Source organism: Ursus maritimus, unplaced genomic scaffold (genome assembly GCF_017311325.1).
Source record: "Ursus maritimus isolate PB19 unplaced genomic scaffold, ASM1731132v1 scaffold_10, whole genome shotgun sequence".
NCBI classification, from domain to species: domain Eukaryota; kingdom Metazoa; phylum Chordata; class Mammalia; order Carnivora; family Ursidae; genus Ursus; species Ursus maritimus.
The window spans coordinates 2,408,535-2,426,906 of record NW_024423344.1 but is presented as its reverse complement, the minus strand read 5'-3'; the positions used below and the strand labels follow the sequence as shown (position 1 = coordinate 2,426,906).

Here is an 18,372-nt window from a genome sequence, read left to right as displayed (position 1 = left end):
ATTCTTTAAGCTTTCCTGTACATTTGAAAATTTCCATAATAAAATGTTGAGGAAAAAATGCAAGACAGAATAAAACAGATGTCAGAGCAAAGTAAAATAGAAGTGTGGGGAAAATATAATTACTGTATACATACACTGTAAGTAAATGCAGTAATTACTAGAGAATTCAGGAAGAATTCTCAGACAAGTAATCATTCAAACTGAGAAATATTTTAGGCAATTTCAAGGAGGGGGCAGGCTAGCTACCCAAGAAATGTAGTACTGAACTACTTTATCTTAAAATACATATTTTCTTTAAATCTTGTACAATTTCAAGTGTCCCATAAAATTCCAACAAAAATTTCAGCTTAATCTTATTGCTCAGTATAATGCCAAACCTATATGGCTACTTGTAACCTTTAAAAATGTTTTATGTGAAATACAAAATTAATTAATATTAATTATTAATTTTTATATAATTGACATACCATAAAATTTACCTTTTTAAGGTGTACAATTCAGTGGTTTTTAGTATATTCGCGAGGTGGTGCAACCACCACTATCCAGAACACTTTAATCACCCCATAAAGAAATCTGGGACCCTTTTAGCAGTTACTCTCCATTCCTCCCTCCACCCAGCCTATGGCTCTGATCTACTTTGTCTCTATGGATTTGCCAATTCTGGACATTCCATATGGAATCATCAAATATGTAGCCTTTTATGTCTGGCTTCTTCCACGTAGCATAATGTTTTCAAGGTTCATCTATATTGTAGCATGCATGAGTACGTCATTCCTTTTTATGGTTGAGTAATATTTTATCTATTTATTAGTTAACGGACATTTGGATTATTTCACTTTATAGTTATTATGAATAATACTACTATGAACATTTGTGTACATTTAGTGTGAACATAAATTTTCAATTCTATTGTGTGTATACCTAGGAATGGCATTGTTGGGTCATATGGCAACTCTACGCTTAATTTTTGGAGAAGCTGATAGACTCCAAAGTGGATGCACATTTTACATTCCACCAGCAATGTATGAAGGTTCCAATTTCTCCATGTCCTAGCCAACACTTGTTATTGCCCGTCTTTTTGATTATGGCCATTCTAATGGGTATATAATGGTATTTTTGTGGTTTTGATTTGTATTTCCTTAATGACTAATGACGTTGAGCATCTTTCCGTACACTTATTGACCACTGTAGATCTCTTTGGTGAAATGTCTGCTCAGATGCCGTGCCCATTTTTAAAAATTGGGTTATTTGTCTTACCTGGGTTATAAAAATCTTTTATATAGTCTGGATACTAGACCTTATCACATTGATTTGCAAATATTTTTATCCCATTCTATGTGCTGTCCTTTCATTTTCTTGATAGTAACCTTTGAGGTGTTCTTTGAATTTTGATCATGTTCAATTTCTCCACTTTTTCCTTGGTTGCTTGTGCTTTTAGTGTCACATCTAAAAAAAAAAAAAAAACCCACTGCCTAATCCCAGATCAAAAAGATTTACACCTGTTTTCTTTTAAGAGCTTTATGGTTTTAGCTCCTACACTTAGATCTTTTGAATTAATATTTCATTACTTTTTAGAGATGAAAACTCACTACTATGAGACACAATGTCAATCAGATAGAAATCTTCACTCCAAATACCACCAAAAGTATTAAAAATCACCAGTATACAAATTCCCAGTTATAAACTAAGTCATGGGGATGTAAATTACAGCATAGAGACCATAGTCATGATATTGTAATAACTTTGGTGACAGATGGTAACTAGATTTATTGTGAACATTCTGTAATGTATATAAATTTCAAATCACTAGGTTGCACATCTGAAACTAACATGATATGCATGTCACCTACACTTCAAGAAATAAAAATTTAAAAAAAAAGTTATTGGTATAAGATATAGAAAATATTTTAACTTCCAAGCTTTAGTTCAGAGAATGCTAAACCAGTGGTTCTCAAACTTTAGTATGCTTGAGAAGCCTAAGGGCTTGTTAAAATTCAGATTGTTACTCCCCCACCAGCAGAGTTTGCGATTCACTAAGTCCCGGGTGGGAGTCATCACCACCCCCTCTATTCCTTACATTGTGCATTCCTAACAAGTTCCCAAGTGGTGTTAATGATGCTGGCCTGAGAACCACACTTTGAGAACTTGCTGATTATGAGCCCTATTTCGGTCAGTTCAACTTACATGCATGTCATGAAAAAAAGCAACTTTTAGAACTAGATATCCGTCTTGCAGGGTTGCAACCACAATGGAATTAGTTTACATCTGAGACTTTTGCTGAACAGACATCTAATGAGCAAATTAATCTTAAAGATGTAGAAAGTGAGGCCAGGAAAGGTGAAGTGAAGTATGGGTGGCAGAGCAAATACTACAACTTCGGTTTTCTGGATTCCCCTAGGTTTCAAAAGCAGTTCATACACATAACAACCCACTCGTGTTGAAACAATTTGGGGATAACACTACTTCAATATAAATTAAATGCCAGTAACATCTTTTTTAAAAATGTGAGTTATTTTATTTTTTATGATACTCTGCCACTATGTTGGATAGTCTACATCCAAGATGCCTACTGTAGTTCCGCAAAAAGTCACGAGCAGAAAACCCACTTGGTAAAAGGAAACGTGGGATTTTAGCCCTAGAAAGAATCTTGGGAAAACAATACTTCAAGTCTTTGGAATTTTGTTTCATCTTTGTGAGGCTGAGTACACGTTTATGTCTTCTCTTGTGTTCCCTTGTATTTCATGACTTAAACGTTTTATTAGAAAATTTCAAAAGCTTTACGTAACACACAAAAATAAAGATGAATGTTCAGTGTGTATGCTATGATATTCAAGAGCTGGTGTAAAGGTCTCATCTGGGTTCGAATTGCCCGGCTGCAGTGATTTGGAACAGCCATCCCGTGAGGAGCAGCACTGCCCGCCCCACCTAAAGGAGTTAACACAAACTAGCCAGCTACAGGGATCAACGCCGGCGAACCAACGCCCGCGTTTCAGTGTGGACAGACGTGGGGCCTGCAGGCCGCGTCCAGCCGCAGACGGGCGGAAGGAAGTGCCGGTGGGCAGGCAGAGCCCCTCCGCAAACCAAACCCCCGCCCCGCGGCGCGGCGCCTCTGGGACCTGCGCGGGGGCGTGCCGCCAAGGGCCCTGCCTGGGGACGACCACCCGCCGCGGGCCGCCACCTCGCCGCCCGCGCCGGCCCGAGGCGCTCCTTGCCCCAGGCCCTTCTCCTACCTCGCGGCGAGGGGGAGCAGGGCGACCGCGAGTCTAGAGGGGGTACGACACGGCTTTCTCCAGAAATCTACCAAGAGCCCGCGTAGGCCAGAGCGCGGCGCCCAAGTCGTTGCCACGCGAGGAATCCAAGGAAGCGGCTCCCACAATCCTCCGCGCCAGAGCGGAGTTGGCGGGGGAGATGGGGGTGCTGGAGAGGAGTGTGGCCGGGCGGGGGCGTGGCCGGGCGTGGTCGGGCGTGGCCGGACCAGAGCTGAACGCGAGTGGAGGCGGGCGCAGCCTGTGTGTGTCCGGGGCAGGTAGGGGTACCAAGTGCGCGGTCTCTATTTGGAGTGCGAAGGAAAGTAACTTGACAGTTTATAAATCCTGATGAGCTCAGCCAGAAAGATTGCCCGGGGATGATACTAGGTTACTATGAAATATCTCTGGTAGCCATCACACTGATGTGAACTTGAGAGCCCGAGTTTCCTGTCATCACTGACTCCCTTCGGTCAGATCACCCTATAAAGTTACTCAGATGAGATGTCTGTTTCGGAGGCACCGGCTCCTTCTTCCCTCCTTCCTCATGTCCAGGTGTTCCCACAGCACTATGCGTACACCTTATCCAAGCTTTTAATGTATACTTGTCTTGTCTGGTGAGTGCCTTAAAGTCAGGAACTGAAACTTTGTGTCCCAAGCACCTAGAACCAGGTTCATACCAAAAATAAATGCACAATATGAATGAGAAATTCATAATTGTTTAATATCATTAAAGTTTATTTTAAATTTTGAAGATTAATGAGAGTCATGCAGGGGAAGTCTAGACCAGTATTTAATGAGTTTCAAACATTAAGTACATGTTGGGAGGCAATTTTTAAAATACATTATATGTATGTCAATATAGTATTTTAATTATTATTCACAAGGCTATCTTGAGGGAAAAAATGATATATGGTAAGAGGGGACAATTTTTTATGAACTCTCTGGACTACTGTGGTGGTTAATTTAATGAGCCAACTGGACTAATCCCTAGTACTTAGGTTTTTTGTCAAACACTAGTACAGATGTTGCTGTGAGGATTTTTAAAGACACGATTAAGAATTCAAGCAGCAGACTTCGAGTATAGCAGGTTACCCTCCATAATGTAGGTGGGCCTCATCCAATCAGTTAAAAGACTTATGAGAAAAGACTGATGTCCCTGGAGGAGGAGAGAATCCTGCCTCATTGCAGTCAGACCCCAGCTGCCACATCAACTCTTCCCTGGGTCTCCAGCCTGCTGACCTGCCCTGCAGATTTTGGACTTGGCAGTCCCACAATTGCGGAGCCAATTCCTTAAAATAAATCTTAATATATGCATTCTTTTGGTTCTCTTTCTGTGGAGAACTCTGACCAATAGGACTATTTCTTCAAGGATGTTTGTGTAGGGAACAGCTTTGTCTCCCTCCAGTGCAAAAGGCAGGTTTGTTGCTACCCAGTATATTAAAGATAATGTCTCCCCCTTTGGCAAAACCTGGGCACTGTGGCCTGCAGCCCCTTATAAAAGATTCAAGCTTCCTGTGTTCAGGGTTCCTCAGCTGCGACACAAACCACTGCATGTGCAGCACCCACCAGGCCTACCATCTTGGGCCTTGGGGAGGCAAGGAGAACTGAAAGGAACAGGAAACTCAGGCTGCTCGCTGTGCTGTGAAGAATAAAGTCCTTTGGCTCTGATCCAGGTACTTTCTGCCAGCATTTATGAAACTGTGTTAGACTGTTAGCTTGGAAAGAGGGTCAACTCTTATACAATTTTTGATGGTATCTAGCTACAATGCCAGCTGAAAGCATACATTTATTACATATCTGTTGAATTACTTAGGGAACACTGTACAGCTCTTCTCTCAAGTTGTTGCACTTCAATATATTAGACAATTTTTGTTATCTTGTTAGGTCTCCAGGCCTAAATTTCTATAAATTTCTAGCTCTATAATTCCATAGAATTATCTACAGCTCTAAAATTCTAGCTCTCTCAAAAAAATTTTTATTGGAAACAAATTCAAGTTCCTTTATACTTGATTGCTCTTTAAGCATGATACAGTTACCTACCCAGAGAGTGGTCAATCATCTCCTTCATTTTAAATACTGTAATATAGCTACCACTTATTGAACATACACTCATATTGCTGGACAAAATGTTGGGGTCACATAGCTTTGTATTTCTCCAATAAAAGCTCCACAGAGAACAGAAATTTTTATCTTTTTTTGTTGTAGACTATCCCCTAGTACCTAGTGTCTGAAATTAGTTGGCTCTCAATAATTATTTATTGAAGAACTTGCCAGGGCTTATAAATAATTACATACAGAGGCAGGGGTGAATGAGAAGCAAGCAACAAGCATGAATCTTACATTTAGCATAAGCAATGGGGGAAAAGCTCTAGTGCCACTAATTAACACGGAGAACACTATGGGAGAAGCAGATTTGAGAGAAAATAAGTTTAATTTTGAACATGAATATATTGAATTTCAGATGTCTGTAAAATGTGCAAATAGAGATGTTTGAGTAGGCAACTGTATGTAAAGATGTTAAGCTCAGAGAAGAGATTCCATCTGGAATTATACATTTGGAATTCACAGGCTCCCCAAAATTGATGGAGTTGAAACCTGGGAGTGCATGAGATTGTTACTGGGGAGGAAGGTGTGGGGGGGATGAGAAAAGAGAGCCTAGAACTTAGCCTCAGAAAGTCATGATCTAAAGATTTTGATCAACAATAGCCAAACCATGGAAAGTGCACAAATGTCCATTGACCGATGAATGGATCGAGTAGAGTTTTTGATGGTCTGTTTTTTTAAGATAGAAAATACTACAGCATGCCTGAATGCTAATGGAAATAATCCAGTAGAAAGAGGTTGAGGATGCAGGAGAGATAGCTGAAATCGAGGGGGACTGAGGGAGGTTCCAAGGTTTGCAAAAAGTAGAGAATGTATAGAATAGCAGAGAAGTGAACACACTAACTAGAGAAATATAGTAACAGTGCTTAGTTAAGTTTGTGGGCTCAGCTGACACTGATGATCGTGAATGCGTACTGATGTTCATCTCCCCTGTTGTCTGGTACTCTCGTGGCCCCTCCACGGATCTTCACTAAATACAGCCATAAAAAAGACAATGGTGGGATTCATCCAGGGTTGGAATTTGTTAGGCAGTTGCAAAGAAAGGGCAGAGGGAAAAAAAGTTTTAAGGGTAGACATGAAATTTAATATAAATAACAGGGGAACTGAACTAAAGGGAGCTAATGAATAGGAAGAAAGTAGAGAGTCAGGTTAGAACAAACTGAGGGCTTCAGAGGGGAGGGGGGTGGGGCAATGGGATAGGCCGGTGATGGGTGTTAAGGAGGGCACATATTGCATGGTGCACTGGGTGTTATACGCAAGTAATGAATCATGGAACTTAACATCAAAAACTAGGGATATACTGTATGGTGACTAACATAACATAATAAAAAATTATTATTAAAAAACAAAAGAAGTGCTGATGAGGTCAGAGGAACAATTGCAGTCGGGTTACTTCAACAGACTGGAGAGTAGGCTTTCCGAATGAGTGATGATGGAAGTAGTGCAGTTTGAGATGGCAACAAGGTCTAGCATTTGATGATAGGTGTGATCTGGAGGAAGCCATTGGGATTAGGAGTCCAGAGTTGAAGCCACTGGAATAAGGTATACTGAATCAGGTGGCAAATAAAAGGGAGAGCAAGGAGAAAGTTGGAAGAGGGTGGAAAAAAGGTACACCAGATGGCTTGAGATTCAGAGCCACAGAAGTGTTGCAAGACAGCGGGGGAACTGATGGTCTGGAAGCCATGCAGGGAAGTCAAGGAGAAGCTACTAACCCTACTTTCTGACTCTGAGATCCCTGAGCAGTGAGAGGTAACCTGAGAGGGCTTTATGGAAAGCATTGTCCTTGGAGGACAGCCAGTTTTCCCCATTAAAGAGCAGAGAGGTGGGAGAATACTGGGGTAAGGGTTTGAAGATGTGGGGAGACCATCCAAAAATTCCAGTGGACTTGGGGAAGGGTTGGGCCTGGGTATGGCTGCTGACAGGAATGACTTGCTCTTTGGGTAGTGACCAAGGACAACAGGGATACAAGAGGGAATGGATTTAGACTGGACACTCTCTGGGAGGGCTTGGGCACATAGTCCTAACAGAATTCTGCTGGGAACTGACAGAGAGGTGCAATGTTCCCTTTCTTCATGGCCAGCTGTTGATGGTGGTTGCAGGTCAGCAGCAGTGGCTGACACCCAGGAACAAGTGGGCACCAGCCTTGTGGACATTTATTCAGTGGAAGGTGGTCGAGGACGGGTATGTCCGGTTTGGTTTTCGGCATTGGCTTGACGCTCTCACTGTCACGGGGTCAGTACTCCTAAAGGTCTCTGTTGTCTGTCATCCATCAGTAATTCTATCTAGCCTGCTACATTTCTTTCCAGTCATTCCTCTTCTCTCCATCTCCTTACTACCTAGAGGGTCTGGGCAACCATCTTCTCCTGTCTGTCTGGTTACTGTAACTTCCTAATTTTTTTCACTGCTTCATGTTTACTCTTCTATATGGCCCTTGTTCAATTTGTTGTCACACTATAGCCAAAGTGATCATCCTTAAGTGAAAATCTGTCACAGTATTCCCTGCTTAGAACCTTTTGGTGCCCTCTCTCCCAACTCTATCTTGACCTCTGAACATGAGTTTAAACTCATGACATGACTTATAAGGCCCTTCACAGTCTCAGTACTCAGGATTCTTTGCCGCAGTCAAGAAAAACCAATTCATGCCAACTTTAGCAGAAAAGGAATTTTTTTAGAAAGATATCAGGTAACTTACAGAATTGTCAGAGAGGCTAAGAATAAGGCTTAGAAAAACAAAAGAAACTCAGGGAGGTAATGCACAGACAAAATCAAATCAGAGGAACAAGCTGCAAAAATTATGGAGAGCAACCCTTGAAGTTTTCTCAGGACTGAGGGAATTCCCAGGATGTGGGACTTTCAATTATAAAATCAGGAAAATCCTAGGCAACCCATGACAAGTCGGTTACCTTACTTAGTCTGCTGTTGTAGGCATCTATCATCTTTCTTTTTTTTTAAGATTTTATTTATTTATTTGAGAGGGAGAATGAGCAAGAGAGTGCACTCAGAGTGGAGAGGCAGAGGGAGAAGCAGACTCCCCCGCTGAGCAGGAAGCCTGATGAGGGGCTGGATCCCAGGACCCTGGGATCATGATGTGAGCCAAAGCAGATGGTTAACCAGCTGAGCCACCCATGTGCCCTGGCATCTGTCATCTTGATACCTTAATACTTGTCCTCTACTTGATTCCTGCCATTTGTCATTTGACACTTGATGTCACATAGCTGTATTCTGTTGTTTCTGGCACGTTCTGCCTTACCACTGGACACTAGGGTCTAGGCACCGTGAAACATTTCTAACCATCCTGTCCTTCATTTTCCTCCATGCAGAATCAAAGTCCCAGATGGGAACATGAACTGACTAGCTTTAAGCCTGCGTACCAGGTTCCGGGAGCTCAAAGACAGGGTATCTGCTCCCTTTGAGCTTCCTCCTGCTGATTTTGGGATTCTCCTAAATTGGAAAGGGTATTCAGGTGTTAGACAGACAAAAGTGACTAAAGTCCATGACACTTCCGCTTTTTTTGTCTTCCTCACTTCCACATTATGCCCCAGGCTATACTTAATGTCTTTAAGCCACTGGAAGGTATGATCTCTCTCACCTCTAGGCCTTCACCAAAGCTGTTTTTTGCTTTTGTTTTTGTTTTTTTCTTTTAAAAAAATGATTTTATTTATTTGAGAGAGAAAGAGAGAGAGAGCAGGAGCAGGGAGGAGGGGCAGAGGAAGAGGGAGAAGCAGGCTCCTCACTGTGGGGCTGGATTCCAGGACCCTGGGATCGTGACCTGAGCCGAAGGCAGTGCTTAACCAACTGAGCCACTCAGGTGCCCTCCCCCCCCCCCGAAAATAGCCTTTCTACAGTCCTCTTAACCTAGCCACCCCTTTCTCCAGGATGCCTCCCCTAATCCTTGGTGTATTAGTTTGCTAGGGCTGCCGAAACAATATACCCCAGCCTGGGTGGTTTAAACAATAGAAATGTATTTTCTCAGAGTTCTGAATGTTGGAAGTCCATGATCAAGGTGTCAGCAGGGTTGGTTTCTGCTGGCTCTCTCGCCTTCGTTTGCAGACAGCTGCTCCCTCGCTGCTGCTTCCCTTGGTTGTCCCTCTGTGCATGGCACCCCTGGTGTATCTCTGTGTGTCTTAATCCCTTCTTGTAAGGATTAGACTAAGAACCACCCTAAAGGGCTCATTTTAACCTAATTACCTCTTTTTATTTATTTTTTTAATATGGATCGCTTCATGAATTTGTGTGTCAACCTTGTGTAGGTGTCATGCTAATCTTCCTCTTATCATTCCGATTTTAGTATATGCACTGCTGAAGTGAGCACTAACCTAATTACCTGCTTAACTAAATAGTCATGTTCTGAGATACTAGGGGTCAGGGCTTCGACATATGGATTTGGGGGGACACAGTTCTGTCCCTAATAGCTGGTTTATGTTAGGCCCTGTGTATGCCTCTAATATGTTGATCTTCCACTATAAGCGCACATAGCACAGTTTTATTGTTTACTGCTTATTTGTAAAAGTTTATTCAAGTCAACCACAAACAATGCTCATCACCGGATTCCCACCCCAGGACAACAAAACTTGGTTTATCTGATAAGTGATTTGGGCACTGTGAAAACGTTTCACCTATTCTTCCCAGAGAAATACCATGAAATGCAGTCATTGCTTGTGAAATATTTTAAATTACCACGATTCTTTTCTACCCTAAAAGTTAAAAGCAAATTAGCCTAAAAATGCAGAGTGAAAATTTTTTTCCCTCATTTTTCAAATAACGGACCAGTTCTTTCCTACAGCTGATGACCTGACCAGTAAAACATATAATCCCTTTTGTACTTATTAGGAAGATAGTCACCACTCAGTACTTTGAAAATATGATCACTGAAGTTCCAGACCCTCTTTTTGTTTTACTGTTTGTGTGACACAGCAGCTAACGTATACTGCTACCCTGATGTGTTAAAAAGTGCAAGAAATAATGAGTTGGCCTAATTTTACATATTCTACATCAAATGTACTGTACTCTCTCCCTTTAGAGCCACTCAAATGAGATTCATATTTGTTAATATGAAAAACACTTTTTATCCAACTAGCACCAATCAAGTCTGCACAAATAATCCTCATGGACTTTGGGAAGGATCTTTAGATCCTAAACTCTTGTAGATAGACCCTGTACTTACAGTTTAAATAAATATCACTCTTCCTGCTGGGATTTGTAAGATTTCTTACTTGTGAGTTACAAATTAACTTTAGCCTGCTGATAATTTCAATCTGTTCTAAAATAAATGGACATTGGACTGTAAATTGCCATAATGAAAGAGTCCCATTCCATTCCAAACACAAAAACTAGAGTCACTAACAAGTTGAAATTAATATGTAATGTACAAGGAGGCAGGAGGTTTTTCAAGTTGTACCCACACTATCACATGCCTCAAAGGTAGCATCTGAAATAAACAAAGCACAGTTTAACCTAAGATTCTAATTTATAACTAGGGAGTGCTCACTAAAGTTCAACCATTAATTTTATAGTATATTGTTTGTCAAAGAAGAATTAGCCAAATAGTCAATGACTGAACATTATCACGACTTATGACTTTTCAAGGTTGAAAAGGCAAGCTCTTGGCCTTCTAATGGTAAGGTAACCCAACTCAAAGGCACACATAAAAATAAAATTAATGAGGGGTGCCTGGGAGGCTCAGTGGGTTAAGTATCTGTCTTCAGCTCAGGTCATGATCCTGGGGTGCTGGGATCATCGAGCCCCACGTCTGACTCCCTGCTCAGTAGGAAGTCTGCCTCTCCCTCTTCCTCTGCCCCTCACCCTGCTCTGCTCTCTCTCTCTCAAATAAATAAATAAAATCTTAAAAAAATAAAATAAAATTAATGACATTGACTACATATCACTGCTAGTCATACAGCTAGTACAAAGCACTTGGTTGCTTTTGCCTCTTTCCCTTTTGAATTCCTCTCTCTCTTGTCCTGGATCATTCCTTCTACTTTAAATCTAGCCATAAAATCTTATAACTACCAAAAATTCTTACTGGGCACAACAAAGAAGAGCCTAATAATTGAGTTGATTGGTATAAATCTTTAGAATTATCTACATTTTATCATAACTCTTCATTTTCTTTTGGATTTTTCATCCAAAATCAAGTTTTTCAGTTAAAAAAAAAGCATCACTTAACTGGAGATTTCAGAGGGATATCTAACAGTTGTGTCGAATTTACCACTTTCTTGGTATAAGCACAAACTTAGTTTCTATTCCTATTAATGTTGCCGTGATTTTGCTGGTATTTACTCCATCTACAGTCAAAACCCTCCATTTCCTGGAGCTCACCTGCCTTTCTAACCCTATTTCCTTTTGTTAAGGAGAAATAATGATTCTGGAAGCAAAGATGAAGTACTGAGGGAAGTTTTCCTGTCAAACAAGGAACCTGATGCAGATCAAAAGGTGGGCTCCAGGGATGAGACTCTGTGACCTGGGTCTCAGGAAAGCAGCGTGTCTGAGGTCTGGAGATATCCAGGCTAATTGGCTAGGCGTTGTGAAAGCGTATTTTTGTGTTTTGTCAGAAGGCAGTCTTTCCTATGGGCGTGAAGTGCTTGTTTCAGGGTAGTGGTGCCTCAGTTGTCCTTGCTGATTCAGGATTATGGAATCCTAGCTGTCATTAATTATACAAGAAATCAAGTCTGGGGGCGCCTGGGTGGCTCAGTCGTTAAGCGTCTGCCCTCGGCTCAGGGCGTGATCCCGGCGTTCTGGGATTGAGCCCCACGTCAGGCTCCTCTGCTAGGAGCCTGCTTCTTCCTCTACCATTCCCCCTGCTTGTGTTCCCTCTCTTGCTGGCTGTCTCTCTCTGTCAAATAAATAAATAAAATCTTTAAAAAAAAAAGAAATCAAGTCTGCATTTCCTCCTACCCTCAAGTGATATCATCATCATCATCATCATCATCATCATCATCACTAATAGTATCATGTAAGCCTCTGGAGATGGGGCCATGCCTTGTATTGCTTGGTATCCTCCATGGATGTGTAGAATAAATCTTATTTTGGTCTTAGCTTTTTCAATTATTAAAAGAAAATTGGAAGGTTTTTAAACATGCTTTAAAAATTTTACTTGTAAGGGATTGTAGTCAACTTCAATAAAATTTCTGGACCGGAACATTCTTTTTTTTAAGATTTTATTTATTTGCTTGAGAGAGAGAGAGAGAGACAGCGAGAGAGAGAACACAAGCGGGGGGGGGGGGGGGGGAGAAGCAGGCAGGGAGCCCAATGCAGGGCTCGACCCCAGGACCCTGGGATCATGAGCCAAGTGGAAGGCAGATGCTTAACGACTGAGCCGCCCAGGCACCCCTGGACCCAAACATTCTTTAACCAATCCATAAAGCTTGCTTATACTGAGTCCAAACTACATGTAATAATTCAAGTTCAGTTACATTGATTATAATAGCGCTGGCCATAATATTAGTAATTAATAATTATTATATAATATTTGTTAATAATATAATTATATGTAAGAATTTCATAACCACATAGAATAGTTACATAATAGTACTAATGATCTATATCATGTAATTTTATGATATAAAATTAACCAATTTAATTTAATAATTAAAGCATATTTATGCTTAGTGCAAATTACATTTAATAATTCAAAATTTTTTTTCCAAGTTTATCTCCATCTTACCAGAAAGTTTACAGATCAGGGGACCTTCTTTTAGCATAGAGTTGTGCCCTATTCTTTTAATCACAAGGTTACGAAAACAGAAGATAAAGATGACAATAAAGAAAGACTATGACTTCCTCCCATAAGCAAAAATACAATTTTTAAGCTTAATTTGGAAAGGCAGTCTCAAGAAAGGTAAAGATAATTCAGTATTTTTTCAGCCTACTGCTTGGGTTCTGCAAAGTTTCATGGACCACTGTGCTTCTCAAATACACTCAGGGATCTGTGGCATTATGCCAGGGGTATGCAAGAAAATGATGAATTTTTCTAAAGCATCAATTTTACTAGAAAATGTTTTGGGAAAAAGTGTATATAATTTAAATTGGTAAAGAAATTCAAATGTTTATTTTTTTATTGAGGTATAATTGACAAAACATTATATAATTGTCCCTCAAACAACATGGGTTTGAATTATAAAGTGGATTTTTTTTCAAAAAATACAATACAGTATTGTAAATGCATTTTCTTTTTCTTCTTATTATTTTTTTTTATCAGGGAGTAGGGGCAGAGGGAGAGGAAGAGAGAGAATCTTAAGTAGGCTCCATATCCGTGTGAAGCCCAACACGGGGCTCAATTTCACAACCGTGAGATCATGACCTGAGCCCAAATCAAGAATGAGACACTTAACCGAGTGACCCAGGAGCCCCCATTTTCTTTTTCTTATGATTTTCCTAATAGCATTTTATTTTCTGTAGCTTACTTCTTATAAGAATATAGTGTATAATACATATGATATCCAAAATATGAGCTAATTGACTGTTTATGTTATTGGTATGGCTTCCAGTCAACAGTAGGCTATCAGTAGTTACATTTTTGTGGAGTCAAAATTATTTGTGGATTTTCTACTGTGTAGTAAGTCAGTACCTCTAACCCTGCATTGTTCAAGGTCAGTGGGACTAGTTTCAGTTGTACAACATAATGATTTAAAATCTGTATATATTAAAAAATTACCACCACAATAAGTTTAATTAACATTCATCACCAGACATAGTTATGTAATTTTTTTCTTGTGATGAGAACTTTTAAGATTTATTCTCTTAGCAACTTTTAAAAATGCAATACAGTATCAACTAGAGTTGCCATGCTCTACATTACATCCCATGATTTATTTATTTTATAACTGGAAGTTTGTACCTTTTGACCCCCTTTACCTCCCTTTGAACCACTTCACCCACCTCCCACTCCCTACACTCACTGGCAACCAGTAATGTGTTCTCTGTATCTATGAGCTTTTTTTTTTTTAGATTTCACATGAATGAAATCGTATGGTATCTGGCTTTCCCTGTCTGACTTATTTCACTTAGCGTAATATTCTCAAGGTCCATGCATGTTGTTGCAAATGGCTGAATAATATTCTATTGAATGTATATATATATATATATATATGACATTTTCTTTATCCACTCATCGGTTGATGAACACTTATTGTAAATAATGCTGCAGTGAACAAAAGTGTGCATGTATCTTTTCTAATTAGTATTTTCATTTTCTTGGAATACCCAGAAGTGGAATTGCTGGATCATATGGTAATTCTATTTTTAAATTTTTGAGGATCCTCCATACTGTTTTTCAAAGGGGCTGCACCAATTTACATTTCCATAAAGAGGGCACAAGGGTTTCCTTTTCTCCACATCCTTCCCAACACTTGTTATTTCTTGTCATTCTGAAAATAGCCTTTCTAACAGATGTGAGGTGGTATCTCACTGTGCTTTTGATTTGCATTTCCCTGTTGATTAGTGATGTTGAGCATCATTTCATGTGCCTACTGGCCATCTATGTGCTTGAAAAAAGGCCATTCAGATCCTTTGCCCATTTTTACATCAGATTGTTTCTTTTCTCTTTTTTTAAGATTTTATTTATTTATTTGAGATAGAGCGAGAGCAAGAGAGAGAGAGCACAAGCAGTTGGGGAGGGGGGGAGAAGGAGAGGTAGAAGCAGGCTCCCTGCTAAGGAGCTAAATGGGGAGTCTGCTTCAGGGCTCAATCCCAAGACCCTGGGATCATGACCTGAGCTGAAGGCAGACACTTAACCAACTGAGCCACCCAGGTGCCCCAAAATCAGATTGTTTCTTTGCTATTGAGTTGTATGAGTTCTTTATATATATTGGCTATTAACCCCTATTCAGATATATCATTTACAAATATTTTCTCCCAGTCAGGAGGTTGCCTTTTCATTTTGTTGATGTTTTCCTTTGTTGTGCAGAAGCATTTTAGTTTGATGTAGTTTCTTTTTGCCTTTCTCGCCTTTGCTTTTGGTGTCAAATCCAAAAAGTCATCACCAAGACCTATGTCAAGAAGCGTACTGTCTTTGTTTAGAATTTTAGAATTGCTTGTTCTAGTTCTGTGAAAAATGTCATTGGAATTTTGAAAATAATTGCATTGAATCTGTAGATTGTTTTGGGTGGTATGAACATTTTAACAATGTTAATTCTTCCAATCTGTGAACATAAAATATCTTTCCATATATCTGTGTCTTCCTAAATTTCTTTCATCAATGTCTTAAAGTTTTCAGTGTATAGGTTTTTCACCTCCCTGGTTAAGTTTATTCCTAGGTATTTTATTCTTTTTGATGCAATTATAAATGGAATTGTTCTCTTAATTTCTCTTTCTGATAGTTTGTTATTACTGGCTTCTGTATATTGATTTTGTATCTTGCAACTTTACTGAATTCATTTATTATTTCTAACCTTTTTTTTGTAGAGTCATTAGGGTTTTCTATATATAGTATCATGTCATCTGCAAATAGCGACAGGTTTACTTCTTCCTTTCCAATTTGGATGCCTTTTCTTTTTTTCTTTTTCTTGCCTAATTGCCCTGGCTTGGACTTCCAATACCATGTTGAATAAAAGCAACAAGAGTGGGCAACCTTGTCTTGTTCCTGATCCTAAGAGAAAAACCTTTAAGCTTTTCACCATTGAGTATAATGTTTTCTGTGAGCCTGTCACATATGGCCTTTATTATGTTGAAGTACTTTTCTAGTATACCCACTTGTTGAGAGTTTTTATCATAAATTGCTGATAAATTTTGTTAAATGCTTTTTCTGCATCTAATGAGATGATCATATGATTTTTATGCTTCATTTTGTTATGTGGTGTGAAATGTCGATTGATTTGGTTGATTGAACCATCCTTGAATCTCTGCAATAAATTCCACCTGATCATGTTGTGTGATCCTCTAAATGTATTGTTGAATTTAGTTTGCTAATATTATTGAGGATATGGGAATCTATGTTCATCAGAAATATTGGCCTCCAATGTTTCTTGTGGCATCCTTGTCTGGGTTTGGTATCAGGGTAATGCTACCTTTGTAACATGAGTTTGGGAGTGGCGCATTCCCTGTTCTCCAATTTTTTTTTTTTTTTTGAAGAGTTTGAAAAGGATTGGTTTTGGGCACCTAGTGGCTCAGTTGGTTAAGCATCTGCCTTTGGCTCAAGTCATGATCCCAGGGTCCTGGGATCGAGTCCCACGTCTGGTGGGCTCCCTGCTCAACAGGGAATCTGCTTCTCTCTCTCTCTCTGCCCCTCCCCCCTGCTCATGTGCTCTCTATCTCAAAAAAATAAATAAAATCTTAAAAAAATTTTAAAACCCAAAAAACAAAAAAAAGAAAAGGATTTATTTTAAACCTTCTTTGATAAATGTTTTTGTTGTGGTTACCATAAGGCTTATATCTAGCAACTTAAATATATATCTATATATCAGTCTATTTTAAGTTGATAATAACTTGATTTTGAATGCAATCTATAGCTCTGCATTTTATCCTCCCCCTCTGCAATTATTTTAAAGATTTTATTTTTAAGTAATCTCTACACCTAGGGTGAGGCTTGAACTCACAAACCCAAGATCAAGAGTCACATGCTCTACTAACTGAGCTGGCCCAGCGCCCCTCTGCATTTTGTTTGTGGTGTCACATTTTACATGTTTTTATCTTGTATGTCCCTTACCTAATTATTATAGTTATAGTTATTTGTTACTGCTTTTGTCTTTTAACCTTCAGACTAGCTTTATAGGTGAATAATCTACCACCTTTATTAATATTTGCCTTTACCAGTGAAAATTATACTTTCATATGTTTTCTTATTACTTATTAGTGCCTTTTCTTTTCAGGTTAAAGAAGTCCCTTTAACATTTCTTGTAAGGCCAGTTTAATGGCCTTTGCGTGTCTGGAAAAGTCTTTATCTCCCCTTCAGTTCTGAATGATAAAGTTATCACATGGAGTATTCGTGATGGGAAATTTTTTTCTTTTAGCACTTTGAACATATTGTGCCACTTTCTTCCGGCCTGCAAATTTCTGCTGAAAAATTTGCTGGTATTCTTATGGGGGCTCACTTGTGTGTAACAAGTTTTTCTCTCACTGCTTTCAAGATTCTCTCCTTGCCTTTAACTTTTGAAATTTTAATTATATTGTGTTTTAGTGTGTGTCTCTTTGGGTCCCTCTTATTTAGAATTCTCTGAGTTTTCTGGATCTGAATGTCCATTTCTTTCTCCAGGTAAGGAAATTTTCAACCATTATTTCTTCAAAGAAGTTTTCTGCCCCTTTCTCTCTCTACTACTTCTGGAATTCCTATAATGTGAATGTAGTCTGCTTGATGTTGTCTCATAAGTCCCTTGTACTATCTTTACTTTTTTTTTTCATTCTTTTTTCTTTTCACTGCTCTGACTGGGTGAGACTTTGAGTTCACTGATTCTTTCTTCTGCTTCACCTACTCTACTGTTGAACCCCTCTAGTATACTTTTTCAGTTCTGCTACTGTATTCTTCAGTTCTGTGACTTCTGTTTGGAACTTTCTTCTATTTTCTTTCTCTTCAACATGAAGTTTTTACTGTGTTCATCCATTCTCCCCAGTTCAATGAGCATCTTTAGGACCGTTATTTTGAACTCTTAATCAAGTAAATTACTTATCTCTTTTCCATTAATTCTTTTTTCCGACATTTTATCTTGTTCTTCCTTTAGAACATATTTATGTGTTTCTTCATTTTGCTTGACCTTCTGCATTGGTTTCTATGAATTAGTTGAAACAACCACTTCTTTCAGTCTTGAAAGGTTGGCTTTGTGTAGGAACTGAACCTTGTTCGACCCTGCCCTTTTTTGTCTTGGTTGTCTCTCAAACCTTCATGATTGTCCAAGAAGTCTGTTATATTTTTAACAGCCCAGTACTTATGGGTGTGCCAAGACCAGTCAGTATCCCCAAGGTGGTGGGGGTCCCAGTCGATGCGTAGATTCAGGCTGACTGAAAACCAGATGCTCAGGCAGCAGCTTTTATTTTTATTTTTTAAAAGATTTTATTTATTTATTTATTTATTTATTTATTTATTTATTTATTT

The 18,372-nt window shown here is 39.3% G+C and overlaps 1 protein-coding gene and 1 non-coding gene across 5 annotated transcripts in view; both read right to left on the bottom strand.

Moving 5' to 3' along the window:
• IFT88 (intraflagellar transport 88) overlaps nt 1–3,389 on the bottom strand; it is a 145,624-nt gene extending 142,235 nt beyond the window's left edge. For all 4 annotated transcript variants that reach the window (XM_040621247.1, XM_040621264.1, XM_040621252.1 and 1 more), the window contains exon 1: nt 3,231–3,389. The gene's annotated coding sequence lies outside the window, so the exon portion shown is untranslated. The remainder of the gene's footprint in view (nt 1–3,230) is intronic.
• A 6,167-nt stretch (nt 3,390–9,556) lies between these two features.
• On the bottom strand, nt 9,557–9,663 carry LOC121101504. The gene has a single exon (XR_005833518.1). It is a non-coding gene; the product is annotated as a U6 spliceosomal RNA (small nuclear RNA).
• Between the last annotated feature and the right edge of the window lie 8,709 nt (nt 9,664–18,372).